Below are 17,086 nucleotides of genomic sequence, written 5' to 3'. Positions count from 1 at the left end.
CCAGGGGATGTTTACATTGCCATATTGACAACATCGCCTCTGCTTGCTTTTGTTTTTGATTGTTGTTTGGTTGGTGGCACTCGTATCAACCATAAAGGAGAAATCTCTCTCTCATTCTCTCTTTTTTTCTATCTCTCCCTCCCTTTGAGATGGCAGTCTGTTCTGGGCATTTTACCTGCATAATCTGTTATAGTAGTCATTGTCAGGTATTTGCTTAAAACAAATAAAAACCCATATAAACTTGACCCTAATGGAAGAGTGGCTTACCGCATGCATACCTGGGAGTGGGCTTCATAGACAGTTGGGTCATTCTCACTACACAGGAATTTTTCCAATTATAGGTTAACAGTGTCCTAATCATGACCTGGTCACAAACTCTAGAGTAGTACATTGATTCCTCCCATCAGAAATCAATATCTAAATTTTTCAGTTGTAGCTATTATTCTAATTAATATGCAATACAAATGCATTAGGTTATATTCAACAGAAGTATCTTGAAGCAGGAAAGACTGTGACAAATATAGGAAATTTGAATCATATAATGCGGCAACAACAACAAAAAGGAATGAAAAAGTAAAAGAAAGTGGTAATATGGAAGGCAACCTTCATCATGAAGCCTATAGTAAAGAACATGGAGGGAGATTTGGCTGGAGAAGGAGGCAGAGAACATCATGAAGGATCACAGAACTGAAAAACATGGGGATAAATTAAGGCACTTTTAATCACTAGAGTACCATGGTCAACTCTTCATTTTGAAATTTTAATACTGGGAGAAAATGCTATCAGAAAAAAGTAAAACATTTATTTCCATTAAATAATTATTCTCAACAATTCCTTTCACCAGTGTTTAATGTTTTCAGGTAAAATTTGCCATATACACTACTAAGAATATCTAGCACCACCATCTTTAAACAAATTATTCTTGTCATAAATAGTAATACAAATGTATAGAAGAATAATGCCTTTATAAAATATCATATTGGGTTAATATTTTATAAACATTCATTAATTTATAAATAAATAGAAGAATTTAATTTTTGTTGTGGCATACATCCATGCCTCCTGACACATATATAGTTGGATACAAGCAACATCACCAGTTGTTCTTGCTGTCTTTAAATGTGGGGAAAGGTTTCTGCTCTCAGGCAGATAGGTGCTTTTTTTTAACATTCAGTTTTATTAAGACAAATTCACATACCATACAATCATCCATGGTGTACAATCAACTGTTCACAGTACCATCACATGGTTGTGCATTCATCACCCCAATCTATTTTTGAACATTTTCCTTACACCAGGAAGAATCAGAATAAGAATAAAAAATAAAAAAGAACACCCAAATCATCCTCCCCCCATCCCCCCCCCTATTTTTCATTTAGTTTTTGTCCCCAATTATCTACTCATCCATCCATACACTGGAAAAAGGGAGTGCAATCCACAAGGTTTTCACAATCACACTGTCACCCCTTGTAATCTACATTGTTATACAATCATCTTCAAGAGTCAAGGCTACTGGGTTGGAGTTTGGTAGTTTCAGGTATTTACTTCTAGCTATTCCAATACATTAAAACCTAAAAAGTGTTATCTATATAGTGCATAAGAATGTCCACCAGAGTGACCTCTCGACTCCATTTGAAATCTCTCAGCCACTGAAGCTTCATTTCATTTCATTTCACATCCCCGTTTTGGTCAAGAAGATGTTCTCAATCCCACGACGCCCGGTTCAGATTCATCCCCGAGAGTCACATCCTGCGTTACCAGGGAGATTTACACCCCTGGGAGTCAGGTCCCACGTAGGGGAGAGGGCAGTGAGATCACCAGGCAGATAGATACTTTTGTGCTAAAGACATTTGTTGAAGTGTCTGTAGAATCTTAAATGTTAATTAAGTACATTTTCATCACAATCAGTAAAACAGTAGAGGCAGGGTATTTTCAACCTAAGAAGGAGTAAGAAAATAATAAATAAAAGTGGCACTATAAAAGCTGGTCTCCCACCCACCAACCTAGGCAGAGAACAAAAACAAACAATGACAACTAATTAGTACTGGCCCTGGAACTGTTCTAAGAAGCCACAAATGAAACACTCACAAAAGAAAATGGTTCCTTGTTCATTACATCCAGTTTATTTCTTATTTTTGAATGGTGAATAAATAAGATTCAAAAGATTATGCGTAAAATAAGAAAGTAGGGTGGGGTTGTAACAGGAGACTATTTCAACTTATGCTTGGTACACAAATAAACTTGTAAATTTAAAATTGAAAATTTTTAAATGCTCTAAGATTTTCCAGCATGAATATTTTTCATTTAACTTAGTGAAAAGTGATTTAGCAAGATGAATGAAATTTTTAAAAATAAATGAAAAAAGAAAAAGAAATAGTGTCCAATAATTTGCATGATGTAAGATAACACTGATGACATTTACCAATGGTTTGAAGCATGAATCCATCTCCTAACATACCTCACAAATATTTTACTTCCTGATGCCTTTGTCAACAAACTGGCATTCTGTGAGAAATGCACAGAAGTTCTCCAAAAAACTTCAAGACTGGATCCTTTAGTAAGTGTGTCAGATGTACTCCTTTCATTTCCATTTAGAGATCTGTCTCTAATATCATCAATGTTCTATTGCCTGTTTGCAATTTGTTCCTCTTATTTGGATGACCCTTTCACTTCTCTGGATCCCAGTTGAGGAAACTGCAAGTTAAAGTGGAGATGAGCTCTGAAATTTTTAGAGAAGAAAGACAGACATAGAAGTGCAATTTCTTCAATGGTCCTAACACAAGTTTCAGCCAGCTCAGAAGCAGTATAAATCAAAACTGACATATTGGGGGAGAGATTATTTGTGAGGCAGTGCAATGAAAACTTTTTAATTCCTTTTCTATCTTAAGGTGAGTGGATAGTCAATAAAATAAATTTATTCATATTTTGTAAAAAATAATAGTAGAGGTTCCTTATCTTTTTTAAAAAAATGAAATGAGTGACAAAAGGTATCTTACAAATGAAAAGACCTTACACACTTCCAGGCACCCAGTCAGCACTCAATAAATATCGATTGGTTCTGCTGATCATGAGAGAAACCTACTTACAACAAACCCTAGGGGACTAGGGAAAAATAGCAATCTCGTTTGCCAGGCACAGGTTTGCTCACCCTTACATGTTGTGTCAGTATAAAGTAGTAATAGTGCTAAGGCAGTGAACCTGAACATTGAATTCTGATTGATATTCAATCACAGCCACCATCAAAACACAACTCCTAGGCTCTCATACTTCCTTAAGTGACAGAGGCTCAGGTTTTATTCGCAGATAAGTTAAGAAATCAAATGAAAAAGGAGCTTATTCCCTCTCATAGTTATTCTGTGCCTTCATTTTTCCTCAGAGTTTTATCAATTCCTCCTTCTCATTTTAACTCTTTCATTAAATGTTTCTCACTATGTGCAGGCTGACAAACAAAGAAATAATAAGTCATTGGAGAATTTTTGCCTTTTTGAACAAGTAATAAGTTCAGGTTGAACTCTGCTGCAGAAGATAGGAAGAAATGAAGGTCTTGATCTGAGCATAAGTTGCAGTAATAAATCAGTCTCACAGAAGAGAGGCACATTTTCAAAAAACAGAGGCAGGATTGAGGGAAAATGACAGAGTAGGAAGTTCTAGGAATCAGTCCCTCCATCGGAACAACTATTAAAGAGGCAGGAACTATCTGAACCAACTTTTTTGAAACTCATAAGTCCAATAGAACACTGGGGAGTGGAAGGAAGAGGCTGGTAAATTACTGTAAATACCAGTAAATTGCTCTCTCCATGTGGAGGTTACCAGTGCCAATGCCCCACACTTGCAGCAGGGAGCAGTGGGGTTTGGCCCCTGATAAAGCTGACTTGTGCCAGAAAGGGATATAAAAATCCAGGATCTGGAGTGTGCACATTTCAATCACTGATTACAAGTTTTGATTAACTATTTGGATCACTGGATCCCAGCTCTGAGTGTGGCCAGTGTTTCAACCCACACCAGACAAAGGTGGTGAAAGAGTAAGCTCCTCAGAGCTGTGGAGGACAGCTGAAGGGCTGCATTGGCTGGGCAGGTCAAGAAAGCTAGGAGGATCATGGAAAAAGCTCTTGGAACCCTTCCAGGCCCCTCCCACATCCTCTTTCCAAGTCAATTTGGAGCAGATTGGCCTTGTTCCAGCTGGGAAGGCTGACTTGGGGAACTCCTCTCTGGTGTGCCCCCTTCCCAGAATTTGTTCTCTAGGCACAATGTGTTTGAAACAAGGAAAGAAGTTTAAGAAACTATTTAGGTGAATAGCCTGGGACAAAGGCTTGTTACTTTACGTCCAGCTGTGAAAAACCTGGGAGAGGGAGAAGGTCTGTCTCCTGGGAGGTAAGGGAGGCTTTCAAAACAGAGGAACTACTAAGGTTACTAGCAAGCATAGGACCAGGGCAAGACACAAGCCCAAGGCAAGACACACACCCAGAAAAGATAGATAGGAACCCAACTTGCATTCACCTTGGGTGGACCTTCCTGATAGGAGGGGTAAAGTTCAGGAAAATCTCTGTCATATCACCAGATGCTAACAATCATAAGAAACAGGTATCTTGGGGATTAAATCCCAGAGTTAACATTCTGAAATATTAAAATGTACAGTGTGCAACAAGGGGGTACAAATAAAGAAAGAGGAAATGATGGTCCATCCAAAAGAAGGGGATAAAAATCCAGAAAACATCACTGAAGAAGACCAGACTATGAATATACCAGACAAAGACAGAAATAAATGATCATGATATGCTCAAGAAGATGAAGGAAAATGCAGAAAAAGAACTAAAGGATATCTGGAAAACAATGGATGAACAATATAAGAATATCAATAAAATGATAGAAATTTTAAAAAGAAATGAAACAGAACTACTGAAGACTGAAATAACTGAAATGAAAAATTTCTAGGAGGGTTTTAACAGCAGAATGGAGATGGCAGAAGAAAGAATCAGTGATGTCAAAGACAAGACAATTGAAATGAGTCAGTCTGAGAAGAAAGAAAAAAGACTTACAAAAAGCAAAAATAGCCTAAGTGACCTCTGTGACAAGATCAAACATACCAATATATGCATTATGGGAATCTCAGAAAGAGAAGAGAGACTGGGGATATATTAGTCAGGGTTCTTTAGAGAGACAGAACCAATAGGATATGTATATGTAAATGTACTTGTATATGTATACGTATAAATATCTGTATATGTATTATGTAAATATTATGAGATTTTTTATAAGAATTCTACTATGTGACTATGAGGACAGGCAAGCACAAATTACACAGGGCAGGTCACAAGCTGGGAACTCTGATGAAGGTTTTCAATGAATTCCCCAGGAGAAGCTGGCTGGCTAAAGAGAAGGAAATTCACTCTTCTGACTGTTGAAATCATCACTTATCCTTTTAAGGCCTTCAACTAATTGATGAGACTTCAATTAGTTGTAATTAGCCATAGATGCAATCAACTTACTGATGATTTAAATCCATGAAATATCCCACAGTAATAAGCAGATCAGTGCTTGCTTGTCCAAACCACTGGATACCATAACCTGGACAAGTTGGCACATGAACTTAACCACCACTGGAGAAGAAAGACTATTCAAAGAAATAGTGACAAAAACCTTCCCAAACTTAGCAAAAGATGTGAATGTGTACATTCCAGAGACCCAGAGACAACCAAATGGGATAAATGTGAAGACAAATATGCCCTATCACAAAATGAACAAACTGTCAAATGGAAAGGACCAGGAGAGAGTTCTGAATGCTGCAAGAGACAAGCAATGTGTTATACAAAAGGCAGTCCCAATTAGATTGCCTGTTTCTCATCGGAAACCATGGAGGCAAGAAGGCAGTGGGTTGAAATATTTAAACTGCTGAAGGAAAACAACTGCCAACTAAGAATTTTGTATTCAGAGAGAGTTTCTTTCAAAAATGAGGGAGAGATTAAGACATTCTTGGATAAACTAAAGCTGAGGGAGTTCTCCACACTAGACCTGACCTACAAGAAATTATAAAGGGAGTTGTCAGACTGAAAGGAAAGAACACTATACAATGGTTCAAAGCATTGTAAAGAAATAAAGAACTCCAGTAAAGGAAACCATTTGGGTAATTATAAATGCCAGTACTCTTTATTGTATTTTTGTGTTTGTTACTCCACTTCTTAAATGCAAATGAATACAAAGTAATGATGAATCTATGGTTTTGGACATACAATGTACCAAGATGTAATTTGTAACAAAAACAGGTAGGGGGCAGAGAGGTATAGAAACAACGTGTGTATGCTATTGAAGTCAAATTGGTATCAAATCAAAGATAATCATTATACATTAAGGATGTTGAATTTTAACCCCATGGTAAACTACAAAGAAAATGCATAGAAAATGTATATAGAAATGAGAAGGAACTCATTATTAGGAAATTAAGTAATATATTCTTAAAGAACCATTGGATAATAGAGAAAATCAAACAGAAATTAGGAAATATCTTTAGGTTAAAGAAAATGAAAATTCAATGTACCAAAAATTGTAGGATGCAGCAAAGGTAGTGTTGGGAGGGAAATTTATAACCTTATATGGTTACATTAAAATAAAGAAATATTTCAAATAAGAGACATAACCTCAAAACTGGAATAAATAGAAAAAAATAAGAGCAAGCTAAGCCCAAAGTGAGGAGGAGGAAGAAAAAACATAGATTAAAGCAGAGAAAAATCGAAATCAAGAAAGAAAAAAAAAAAATACAGACTCACAAATTCAAAAGCTGGTTATTTGAATAGGTCAATAACATTGCTAAACCTTTAGCTATTAGAATAGCTAAATGATGAAGAAAATAAAAGGACACAAATAATTAAAATCAGAAATGAAAAGGGGGACATTACTTCTAACCAAACAGAAATAAAAAAGGATTATAAGAGGATACTATGAACAGTTGCACACCAATAATTTAGATAAACCTAGATGAAATGGACACATTCTTAGAAAAACCTACATTACCTCAAATTGTAAAGATACTCAGTCATTAATTAAAAACTCCCAAACAAAGAAAAGCCCAGGATCAGATAGCTTAATAGGAGAATTTTACCAAATATTCTAAGAGGAATTACCACCTGTTCAGACTCTTCCAATAATTGAAGAGGAGGGAACACTCCTTAATTCATTCTACAAGGCCAACTTCACCCTCATATTAAAGTCAAATAAAAATACCACAGGTAAAGAAAATTACAGACCAGTATTGCTTATGCAAACAGATCCAAAAATATTCAACAAAGTATTAACAAACTAAATCCAACAGCACACTAAAAGAATTATACATCATGATCAAGTGGGATTTATCCCAGGTATGCAAGGGTGGTTAAATGTAAGAAAATCAGCTAATGTATTACATCACCTTAGGATTAAAAAAAAAAACCCTCACATGATCATCTCATGATGCAGAAATGGCATCTGACAACACCCAGTACCACTTCTTGACAAAAACACTTAGAAAACTAGAAATAGTAGGAAATTTTCTTTACATGATTAATGAAATATATGTAAAACCCACAGCTAACATCCTCCTTAATGGTGAAATATTGAAAGCTTTCCTTCTAAGATCAGGAACAAGAAAAGACAAGGATGCCCACTGCCACCACTGTTACTCAGTATTGTACTAGAATTTCTAGGTGAGCAATTAGGCAAGAAGAAGAATTAAAAGTCATCAAAATTGGAAAGAAAGAAGTAAAAATTTACCTATTTTCAGATGACATGGGCCTATATACAGAAAATCCTGAAAAACCCACATCAAAGCTCCTAGAGCTAATAAATGAATTCAGCCAAGTGGCAGGGTACAAGATCAACATCCACAGCTCAGTAGTGTTTCTCTGTACTAGTAATGAACAAACTGAAGATTAAATCATGAAAAAAACCTCCATTTCCAAAGCTACTAAAAAAAAAAAAAAATCTAGGAATAACTCTAACCCCAGATGCAAAGGACTTTCCAATTTTAAGACTTATTATTAAGGCTACAGTAAACAAAAAAGCATGGCACTGGCACAAGGACAAACATTTATACCAATAGAGTTGAATTGAGAGCTCAGGAATCAACCCTTACATTTAACACCAACTGATTTTTGACAAGGGTACCAAGCTTACTCAACTGAGGAAGAATTTTCCCTTCAAAAAAAATAGTTAGGTCTCTATTTGCAAAAGAATGAAGGCAGTCCCCTACCTCACACCATATACAAAAATCAACTGAAAATGCCAAGACCTAAAAAAAGAAGCCACAACTATCAAATTCCTAGAAGAAAACATAGGGAAGTATCTTCAGGACCTTGTGTTAGGCAACGTTTCCTTAGACTTTATACCTAAAGCACAAGCAAGAAAAGAAAAAATAAATAAATGGAACCTTATCAAAATAAAAAAACTGTATACATCAAAGGATTTATCATAAAAATTAAAACAGTAACCTACACAATGGGAGGAAATATTTGGAAACCACATATATGATAAGGGTTTAATATACATAATATATAAATGAATCCTTCAACTCAACAACAAAAAGATAAACAACCCAATTAAAAATTGGCAAAAGACATGATTAGACATTTCTCCAAAGAAAATATACAAATGGCCAAAAGCAAATGAAAAGGTGTTCAACATCATTAGGGGTTTGGGAAATGGTAATCAAAACCACAATGAAATATCATTTCACACTCATTAGAATAAATACTATTAAAAAAACAAAAATTACAGGTGTTATAGAGGATGTTGAGAAATAGGAACATTCACTCATTGCCGCTGGGAATGTAAAATGGTGCAACCACTGTGGAAGACAATTTGGCAGTTCCTTAGAAAGTTTAGTATAGAATTACCATGTTACCTGGCAATCCCACTTATTGGCATATATCCAAAGGAATTGAAAGCAGATACTTGAACAGATATTTGCACACTGATGTTGATGGTGTTCTTCACAATTGCCAAAAAATGGAAGCAACCCAAATGTCCATCAACTGATGAATGGATAAACAAACTGTGGTATATAAACACAATGAAATAATATTTAGCCATAAAAAGGAATGAAGTTCTCATACGTGCAACAACTTGGATGAACCTTGAAGACATCATGTTCTTTGAAATAAGCCAGTCACAAAAGGCAAATTGTGTATGGTCTCACAGATATCAAATAATAATTAGAATAAATGAACTGATAGATTCAGATTCTAGAATACAGGGGATGGGGTGGGGATAGAGACTTGGGAGTTAAGGCTTAAAATGTAGAGTTTCTATTTGGGATGATGGAAAAGTTTTGATAATGGATAGTGGTGTTGGTAGCACAACATTTTGAACACAATTAACCACAATGAATTATATATTTGAATGTGGTTATAAGGGGGAATTTTATGTTGCATGTATGTTACCAAATTTAAAATTTTTAAAAAATTCCATGGGACTATAAAGCACAAAGAGTTTACCCTAATTTAAACTATGGACTCAAGTTAGTAAAATTATAAAAATGCACTTTAATCAATTGTAACAAATATACCACACCAATGCAAAGTGTTAATAATAGGGTGCTATATGGGAATCCTCTAGTTTATACATGATTGTTCTGTAAACCACAGCTTCTTTAATAAAAAAAATATATATAAAAATAAAAATAAAGACAGTATTTCAAATCTTTCTGTCAACCTGGGAGAAGCTGCAATCAGTAGACTATACAGTATGAACTATGAATCTAACTCAAAGTGCTCTCACCCAGAACTGTATCTTTGAAAAGTCAGTATGTCTTTGACAAGTTCAGTTTCCAATGAAATTAAGATTGCTATATTTTTTGTGCTTGCATCATAGCTTAAAGGCAAGAAACAGCAGTGTAAGTTTTAGAAAGTCTTTTAATTTTTTGTACTATAAAATAACTAGGTCTGCAATACAAAGGGACACCTCATTAAGTCCAGCGTAGAGTTTTCTTGGCTGAGCCTGATCTGAAAAGTTTGCTTCTGTGCAACATAGGTTTGAAACTAGTTTGGAATTCACTTTTTTATCTACTGACCTTTGTTCTGAACAACCTCCATGCCTGCTGGGGAGTGTTTTCAATTCTGAGAAACAATAAAATGCCAATAAATGGTTTGATGTCAAAAACTATACGAAACCGTAAAGCAAAGATCAAAACTGCAAAAGCCTGTAGGGGCCAGAAGATAAGAAATCAGTCCAGGTATGAGGTGTATGACAGCAATGCAGTGTGGCTCACCTGGGCCAATAGCCGGGGGTGCCTCTCCAGTCAGTTATTGCCATATGAGATGCTAATAAAGTGCTGTGAGAGAAATAAACTTCTTGACATCTTAACATTGTGTATTAGTTTTCTATTGCTTTGCAATAAATGGCCACAAACTATGCAGTTTAAAAAAAAAAGAAAACTAATTTATTATCTAACGCTTCTGGAGGTATTCCAAAATAATCAAAGTGCCAACAGGTTGGTTCCCTCTGGATCTCTGAGGAAAAATCCATTCCATGAATCTCTTCTAGTTTCTGGTGGCTGCCAGCAACCCTTGGCATTCACTGACTTGGGCCACACAATTCCAATATCTGACTCTGTCTCAATGTCTTCTCCTTTTCTCTCTTTATAAGGATACTCATCATTGATTTAGGGCCCATCATAATCATGATGATATCATCCAGAGGTTCTTACATTAATTGCATTGGTAAAGACCCTTATTTCAAGCCAGATCATCTGAGGTGGACATATATTTTGGGAGCCACAAATCAAGCCACTACACTTGGAAACTTAAAACAACACATTTATTATCTCATGGTTTCTGCGGATCAGAAGTACTAGATGGGTTTGCTGAGTCCTCTGCTCAGCATTTTAAAGTGATGAAATAGAGGTGTCAAATGAAGCTGCACTCTCACCTGGGCTCTCTTCCAAGCTCGATGGTTGTAGCAGACTTCAGTTCCTTGAGGTTGTATGACTAAGGTTGCCACCTCCTGCTGGCTGTCAGTTCTTACTTCCCAGAGGATGGGTGACATTTCCAGCCACGTGGCCTTCTCCATAACATGGTGCTTTGCTCCTGCAAGGCCAACAGAAGAGCCTTTGCTGCAACTTTAAACTGGTCCAACTTCTGTCTCTGACTTCTAGACCTGGATTTAAAGGGCCCACTTGATCAGGTCAGGCCCAACCAGGATAATCTCCCTTTTGATTAGCCCAAAGTCAGCTGAGTAGGGATCTTAACTACATATTTTCCATTAAAGGTAATCCAATCACAAGAACAATATTCCATCTTATCACAAGCTCATTCACATTCAAGGTGAGAGGATTATACATGGTATACACCCAAAGGGGCAGGAATTTTGAGGGCCACCTTAGAATTCTGCCTCCCACACTTGGTTCTATTTTCATAAAAATAATAATAATACTATATATAACCAAAAAATGCATGTTTCATTTCCCCTGAGGTCCCAAGATAAAGTAATGGTTTGTCTCAACTGTCTCTCAAAGTACATCAAAAAGAGTGACATTATTTCAATAAATGATGGCATCATAGAAAGAATGCACCTAGACTTAGGAAAACAATTTTGGATACTTTTTTTTTTAAAAAAAGCAATAATAGGCTCCTTTCAGTAAATTTTGGAACAGTGTACAATGGAATATTACTGATATGGCAGACTATTCATGATACATGGTATTACTATTGGCTAAAAAAAAAAAAAAATCAAGCTGGAGGACTCTCCATATTGCCTGATCCCATTCTGACAAAAGCAAAACAAAACACAGCCATACACGTATATATATGGTATGAGGGCACACGTGCACACGTATATAGAAAAAAGGCCTAGGAAGATACAAACCAAATTGAGAACTATGACTAGAGCCACATGGAAGCAGGAGGAGCAGTGTAGTAAGTCATTGTGAGGGGGAAGGGCTTTTATATCTTGGTATTGTTTCAGACTTCTACAATAAACAAAATTATTATGTGAAATTTAAAAGAAAATTTTTAAATTCATTTCCTTAATATATGACTCCCCCAGGTGCTATGACATAGATGCAGAATGGTGGCAGAGATGAGTGAAACAGGGTTGAGCGACAAAAAGCCATCCAGTTACCTGAAGTAGCTGCTGTGTGCTCCATCCCTCCCTCCTCCACTCTACACTTCGCCAAGCTTCCTCCCTTTTATATTGAGGAGATTTCTTTTATTTTGGTATGTCCACTTCTTTAAAAACAAAAACAAAAACACTGTGGGTGCTAGATTCACCAAGCATGGGATGCCCTGAAGGTCAATAGACGTAGAATTACTCAATCCTTTAGGCAAACTCCTTCCCTTGTTGGTAATAAAAACCTGTTGGCCACTAGCACCTACTCCCTGAAGGACCTCATAATCCTCTGAACACAAGAGGATTACGACTGACAAAAACTCTAAAGACCTCAGGAAACCCAATGTGTCATTGAACATTATTTAAAAAATAATGGCCTAAATGTGACAACTATACATTAGGACTTAACTAACTGTAACCTCCCTAATCACCGTGATTTTATCGACAAAAATCTTAAACAGCAAATCAATTTTCCTTTTCAAAGTGGAGAGATTTTTAATTAGAAGAAGCATTTAATAAGGGATAAACAGTAACTAACGTCTTACACAGGACCACCGGGTTTTAAAAGATAAGCCAAATGAATAAAACGAACTTCCCTTCCATAGGAAAGAAAATCAAAAGTGAGGCATCTTTGTCACTGCACATCTTTATCAGCTGAAGCACTGGACCTTTTCCCTAGGATGGTGGGAGCGATTCAGAAGGAGTCCGTGCGACCACTCCAGTGGCCAGGACCGGCCGGACGGAATTTTGTGCCTTTGCCTCTCTCCGCGCAGGCGCACTCACTGCACGCGCAGGCGCAATCACTGCGTGCACATGGCAGCAGCTCCCTCCACCAGAAACACAGACGCAAATATGTGGCCAGAGGAGATGTCTGAAGAGTTCATATTTACCCTCTGAATATAAAAGAGATTGGCAAATATTTTGAGAGGGCTAAATTCTTAATTTTAGATGCCAGAAGGGAAAGGCAAACCAGACCCTGTGAAGGTATTTACAAAGTGGGCAAGCTTTCATAAAGCACTATGTGAAACACCAAAAATGCAGATGGGATGGCTTTTCCCATTGGAAATTGAGGGAATTCAGACAAACCTAGCTGCCACTTGGGTGTTATTCTGGAGAGTTCCCCACCGAGTGGCCTTTCCATTGCTGCAGCTCTGTTACCTCTGTGCTGTCTATGTAAAGTCCTGACCCATCAGGAAAGTTCCCAGAAACTCTGGAGAGAATATATTCAATTAGGCACTTTATAAAGAAGGCTTGGCTAATACAAATCTAAGCAACCAGGCTATAAAGAAAAGACCAAGGTTACACAAGCACAATCCAGAATTAGCCAAAAGCAAGACTCACAACGGTTTTGTATACAAAACACAATGCAGAAAAACAATTTCTCATTTTTGTGACTAATATGACCTGTTTTAATATATGCATGTCTCCATGAGCCAAATTAACCATAGATTTTCCAGGTCTTCATATCACTTTGCTGTGTGCGGCCAGAGACTGAAAGACAGCGAGTTAATTTATGTATCTGTCCCTTGCCAAATGTGATTAATTGATGTAATATGTCAGTTCACTTTATGCAAATGTTAAAAATGCCTCTTCATTTATATCCATATATTTATAGTAGATTAATGCTTTGGGAAGAGATGATCTCACTGGAAAAGTCATGGGCAGTAGTTTCTACACAGTTCAATTTAGGAGATATTTATTATAGTTACTATTCACAAGACACTATACTTTGTACTATGGAGGAAGTAGATAAAACCATTACCTACTCTCAAAGAGTGTAAAATCTAGTAGAAAAGATCAGATTTTCTTTCTCAAAATCTATCATCCACACCCCATGTCTCCTCAATCTCAGTAAGTGGTGCTAATGTCGTTCTTGAAACCAAAAATCTGTGTCATCCTTTACTCCCTGTTCTTCATCTCCAACAACCACTTCATCAGCAAATTGTATAGACTCAACTGCCAAAATATATCATGATCTGCCTTCTTGTTGCATTGTTTACCATCACCCATTTCTTATTTACTGCTAAGAAACAAATTACCCCTCAAAGTTAGTTGCATACAACAACTTTTTTTTGCTCACAGATTCTGTAGATCATGACTTCGGACAGGGCACAAGGAAGACAGCTTGTCTTTGTTCATGGCATCTGGGTTTCCACTGGGGGACTAGAAAGCTGAAGGCTGAAGTCATCTGGAGGCTGGTTCACTCCACATCTGGTGGTTGATGCTGGTTGGGTATGGAGGTCTCAGTTTATATCCATATGGGTCACACATAGTTTGGGCTTCCTCACAGCATGGTGTCTAGCTTCAAACAAAGTGAGTACTCCCAAAGAGAGAGAGCTAGGAAGATGCTGTATCCTTTTAATTGCCTCAGAAGTTATAACATCATTTCTACCACTCTAAATTGGTTGGAGCAATCACAACCTGTATTCTACTCAACTGGAGGGACCATTGACCCCACCTCTCCAGGAGCATCAAAGCATGTGGGATGGAAGATATGGTTGCATCCATTTAGGAAGCTTCAATCTGCCATATTTGGACTACTGCAACATCCTTCTAACTAATCTTCCCCATTGTACGCTATCTCCCCACAATACATTTTCTCCACTCAAGACAGAGTGGTCATTAATTTTAGATCACAACATTTAAAACAGAAACTGTCCCCTCCTCTTACAGAGCCCTGCAATGGTTTCCCCTAGCACTGAGAATAAAATCCAAACCTCTTGCCACGGTCCACTGAATGATCTGCCCTTGCTTTCTACACATTATAGCCTTTCATGCCCTCAAGCATGTCAGGCTCTTTCCTCCTCAGGGATTTGTACACGTCTGCTCTGCCTGAATTGTTCTTACCTAGCTATTTCCATCGCTGTACTCTTCTGATGCTCATCTCAGCTTACATTTCACCAACTCAGGGAAGCCTTCCTTGACCACTTACCTAAAGTGCCTCAGTCTCTGTGATAGTTCTAAAATCATCCCCTGGTTTGCTTTCTTTATAGGTTCACTTACACGGTCAATTTCTTTATCTGTATTTACGTATCTGTCTTCTCTTTCTCTCTCTCTCTCTCCCTCTACTTTTTTCCCTTTGGGTTTGTCTCTCCCACTAGAATATAGGGTCCACAAAGTTGTTGTTGGTCATAGTAGTGCCTGGCACATTGTAGTGCTCAGTAAATGTCTGTGAAATGAAAAAAAAATGTAAATATGTTTTTTAAATATTTATAGAAGAACCTATAATGTCCTAAGGTCTGAAGGAAAGTAGCAAGTTAAATATGAGACAGATTAGATTTAACCAGAAAGATTGGGAGGGTCTCATGAAGGTAGTTTTGAACTGGGTTCTGAAGCGTGAGTGTGAGGAGAGGAGAAAGATATTATGATGAGGAAATCAAGTCACTTAGAAGGAACAAGGAAAGTATGTTGATGGAAATTCACAGAGATAGCTATAGACAGAAAATGGGATGTTTAATAAGAATTTAATGGAGGAAAAGAATAGAAGGGTGGTGTGGAGCCAGACAACAGATGATCTTCAATGTTATAGTTAGGTATCTGGACGTTATTTTATAAGCAAATAAGGCCATGTTTAATGGCTTTGAGCAGAAACTGAGACATGATGTGAATTGCATCAAAGTCTGTCCTGGCAATGCTATATTGAATAAACTCTAAAGGAATGAAATTGATTGAATGTTGCATAATTTTTTTCATAGATGTGTTACCTGCCAATGGCCTAAAGTTATACAACACATTATAAGCTAAAATACAAACCAGAAACCTGAGGCAGTCATTCTAATGTATCAACTAGGAATATGACATCATTTCTTTTTCTTGCAAGCAAAGAGACAGACCAGGGATATTCCCAAAAAGAGCTTTATTTTCCCTGTAATTTACCATCCAACTATTGAAATTCCTCCTGCATAACATAAGTTGGATGAAGTTCTAAATGTAACCATTCTGATTTGTCTGTTTTCCTCTTAGAGGATAGCATCATATGTCTGAATGAAACATGGGTCTGGAAAATTACTTCCTTGAACTTCAAAGTTTTAGGACCTTTTCCTCTCTAGCTGGAGGGGAAAACATTGTGGTTAAAATAAGGGCAATGCTGACCATTACAATAATTCATTTAAGGGAAATAACCTCCAAACACATAAACCATTCATCTGCGAGTTGCCAAGTTCATAGAATAGCCATTTGTTACTTCCCATTTTGATTAAACTATCTCAAGCAATGCAGATGGCATTCCTACCCAAAAGGAACAATATTTCTATATTACAGCTTTCAGTGTGAAAGCCATCTTACCTTTGTAAAATCTTTTTACCTGATGACAGGAGACCTGAAGGCTTGGAGCAGTAGTGACGATGCCAACTTACAGTTCATCCCAACCAGGAGGATTTTGCCCATGAAGCTCTTTCCTGACAGTGGATATAAATCTAAGTGGGAAATAATTAGTCAAATGCAAGCACAATATTGAACTTGTGAATAGCAATCCGTGAACAAATCCCTGTTACTGCTCTCTTAATTTCTGCTTATTATTTATTTGTTGTTTATTAGTTTTATTTATTATTATCACCATCATTTGGATGGATACTTTTAGATTTCCCTTCATACCGATTCTCATTATCACAATTGCCACACATGCTTTTACCCATAACTAAACTCGTAGCCTCATAAGATGGAGCCAGCTAATGCCTAACAAATGGCTACCTGATTTTGTAACTTTAGGTTTAGAAAATAAAATTAATACTTCCTCTGAAAGAGGTTTTCCTCCATATCTCTTACCAAGAGATTATTGAGAGAATAAATTTTCTTCTGAATGCCTTGTATTCTGATAAATAAGGCCATCAATTGCTGATTGTTGGTTTGATAAGGATATTTTAGAAGCAGAGGAAAAAAAATCTGATTAAGTTAGCCACATGGCACATAAATTGGAGAATAAAAACTTTGTAAGAATGTGTTGAGTTTTAACAAATGCCTTATTACTTAAAAAAAATCACAAAACCTGGAGCATAATAAATTCTAGTGGGAGGCC

The 17,086-nt window shown here is 36.9% G+C and overlaps 1 long non-coding RNA gene across 3 annotated transcripts; it reads right to left on the bottom strand.

Moving 5' to 3' along the window:
• Window positions 1–1,711: 1,711 nt before the first annotated feature.
• LOC119528863 lies at window positions 1,712–16,487 on the bottom strand. Of its 3 annotated transcripts, XR_005215775.1 has the most exons (5): window positions 16,357–16,487; window positions 14,153–15,241; window positions 10,894–11,051; window positions 2,459–2,694; window positions 1,712–1,937 (listed from the first exon to the last, which is right to left on the bottom strand). It is a non-coding gene; the product is annotated as an uncharacterized LOC119528863 (long non-coding RNA). The 3 variants fall into 3 exon arrangements; XR_005215776.1 differs by lacking the exons at window positions 1,712–1,937; window positions 2,459–2,694 and adding an exon at window positions 8,982–9,019; XR_005215774.1 differs by lacking the exons at window positions 1,712–1,937; window positions 2,459–2,694 and having other exon boundaries at window positions 10,796–11,051.
• Between the last annotated feature and the right edge of the window lie 599 nt (window positions 16,488–17,086).

The sequence above is a fragment of the Choloepus didactylus genome, chromosome 3 (genome assembly GCF_015220235.1).
Source record: "Choloepus didactylus isolate mChoDid1 chromosome 3, mChoDid1.pri, whole genome shotgun sequence".
Lineage (NCBI taxonomy): Eukaryota > Metazoa > Chordata > Mammalia > Pilosa > Megalonychidae > Choloepus > Choloepus didactylus.
Note: the sequence above shows the minus strand (reverse complement) of the source record. Positions and strands in the feature narration are given on the sequence as shown.